General features: G+C 52.3%; 1 long non-coding RNA gene across 2 annotated transcripts; it reads right to left on the minus strand.

Annotated features, from left to right (window-relative positions):
- Window positions 1-216: 216 nt before the first annotated feature.
- On the minus strand, window positions 217-2,492 carry LOC127925246 (uncharacterized). Of its 2 annotated transcripts, none has more exons than XR_008120190.1 (3): window positions 2,434-2,492; window positions 1,669-1,723; window positions 217-786 (listed from the first exon to the last, which is right to left on the minus strand). It is a non-coding gene; the product is annotated as an uncharacterized LOC127925246 (long non-coding RNA). The 2 variants fall into 2 exon arrangements; XR_008120189.1 differs by having other exon boundaries at window positions 217-674; window positions 1,669-1,885; window positions 2,434-2,489.
- Between the last annotated feature and the right edge of the window lie 250 nt (window positions 2,493-2,742).

The following is a 2,742-nucleotide window of genomic DNA, read 5'->3' on the forward strand; positions in this document are numbered from 1 at the left end:
TGAGGACCAGCTCAGTAAGGACCAGTCAGTAAGGACCAGTCAGTGAGAACCAATCAGTAAGGACTTGGTTTGTGCTGACAGTGAGAACGTAGTGCTGAGACTCCGTAGTCTTAATGTGTTCTGCTGCTGAGTCTTTAATAACTCGTAGCTGCCAGTGAGCTCAGACGTAGCTGAGTGAACTCCGTGCTGTGAGACTCCGTAGCTGACAGTGGGCCCAGAGGAGAGACCTGTGCTAATGCTATTGCTATCAGATGCTATACCTGGGGGCCCAGAGGAGAGACCAGTGCTAATGCTATTGCTATCAGATGCTGTACCTGGGGGCCCAGAGGAGAGACCAATGCTAATGCTATTGCTATCAGATGCTGTACCTTGGCAGGGGCCCAGAGGAGAGACCAGTGCTAATGCTATTGCTATCAGATGCTGTACCTGAGGGCCCAGAGGAGAGACCAGTGCTAATGCTATTGCTATCAGATGCTGTACCTTGGCAGCTATTGCTATCAGATGCTGTACCTTGGCAGGGGCCCAGAGGAGAGACCAGTGCTAATGCTATTGCTATCAGATACTATACCGGGGGCCCAGAGGAGAGACCAGTGCTAAAGCTATTGCTATCAGATGCTATACCGGGGGCCCAGAGGAGAGACCAGTGCGAATGCTATTGCTATCAGATGCTGTACCTGTGGGCCCAGAGGAGAGACCAGTGCTAATGCTATTGCTATCAGATGCTGTACCTTGGCAGGGGCCCAGAGGAGAGACCAGTGCTAATGCTATTGCTATCAGATGCTGTACCTGGGGCCCAGAGGAGAGACCAGTGCTAATGCTATTGCTATCAGATGCTGTACCTGGGGGCCCAGAGGAGAGACCAATGCTAATGCTATTGCTATCAGATGCTGTACCTTGGCAGGGGCCGAGAGGAGAGACCAGTGCTAATGGGCCAGCCCCAGAGGAGAGACCAGTGCTAATGCTATTGCTATCAGATGCTGTACCTGCAGGGGCCCAGAGGAGAGACCAGTGCTAATGCTATTGCTATCAGATGCTATACCGGGGCCCAGAGGAGAGACCAGTGCTAATGCTATTGCTATCAGATGCTATACCTGGGGGCCCAGAGGAGAGACCAGTGCTAATGCTATTGCTATCAGATGCTATACCGGGGGCCCAGAGGAGAGACCAGTGCTAATGCTATTGCTATCAGATGCTGTACCTGGGGCCCAGAGGAGAGACCAGTGCTAAGGCTATTGCTATCAGATGCTGTACCTGTGGGCCCAGAGGAGAGACCAGTGCTAATGCTATTGCTATCAGATGCTATACCTGGGGGCCCAGAGGAGAGACCAGTGCTAATGCTATTGCTATCAGATGCTATACCTGGGGGCCCAGAGGAGAGACCAGTGCGAATGCTATTGCTATCAGATGCTGTACCTGTACCTGGGGGCCCAGAGGAGAGACCAATGCTAACCAGATGTGGGCCCAGAGGAGAGACCAGTGCTAATGCTATTGCTATCAGATGCTGTACCTGGGGGCCCAGAGGAGAGACCAATGCTAATGCTATTGCTATCAGATGCTGTACCTGTGGGCCCAGAGGAGAGACCAGTGCTAAGGCTATTGCTATCAGATGCTATACCGGGGGCCCAGAGGAGAGACCAGTGCGAATGCTATTGCTATCAGATGCTGTACCTGTGGGCCCAGAGGAGAGACCAGTGCTAATGCTAATTGCTATCAGATGCTGTACCTGGGGGCCCAGAGGAGAGACCAATGCTAATGCTATTGCTATCAGATGCTGTACCTGTGGGCCCAGAGGAGAGACCAGTGCTAATGCTATTGCTATCAGATGCTGTACCTGGGGGCCCAGAGGAGAGACCAGTGCTAATGCTATTGCTATCAGATGCTGTACCTGTGGGCCCAGAGGAGAGACCAGTGCTAATGCTATTGCTATCAGATGATACCTGTGGGCCCAGAGGAGAGACCAGTGCTATGCTATTGCTATCAGATGCTGTACCGGGGGCCCAGAGGAGACCAGTGCTAATGCTATTGCTATCAGATGCTGTACCTTGGGCCCAGAGGAGAGACCAGTGCTAATGCTATTGCTATCAGATGCTGTACCTGGGGGCCCAGAGGAGAGACCAGTGCTAATGCTATTGCTATCAGATGCTGTACCTGTGGGACCAGTGCTAATAGCTATCAGATGCTGTACCTGACCAGTGCTATTGCTATCAGATGCTGTACCTGGGGGCCCAGAGGAGAGACCAGTGCTAATGCTATTGCTATCAGATGCTGTACCTTGGGGCCCAGAGGAGAGACCAGTGCTAATGCTATTGCTATCAGATGCTGTACCTGTGGGCCCAGAGGAGAGACCAGTGCTAATGCTATTGCTATCAGATGCTGTACCTGGGGGCCCAGAGGAGAGACCAATGCTAATGCTATTGCTATCAGATGCTGTACCTTGGCAGGGGCCCAGAGGAGAGACCAGTGCTAATGCTATTGCTATCAGATGCTATACCGGGGCCCAGAGGAGAGACCAGTGCTAATGCTAATTGCTCAGATGCTATACCTAGGGCCCAGAGGAGAGACCAGCTAATGCTATTGCTATCAGATGCTGTACCTGGGGCCCAGAGGAGAGACCAGTGCTAATGCTAATTGCTATCAGATGCTGTACCTGGGGGCCCAGAGGAGAGACCAATGCTAATGCTATTGCTATCAGATGCTGTACCTGTGGGCCCAGAGGAGAGACCAGTGCTAAGGCTATTGCTA

The sequence above is a fragment of the Oncorhynchus keta genome, unplaced genomic scaffold (assembly GCF_023373465.1).
Source record: "Oncorhynchus keta strain PuntledgeMale-10-30-2019 unplaced genomic scaffold, Oket_V2 Un_contig_5372_pilon_pilon, whole genome shotgun sequence".
NCBI classification, from domain to species: Eukaryota; Metazoa; Chordata; class Actinopteri; order Salmoniformes; family Salmonidae; genus Oncorhynchus; species Oncorhynchus keta.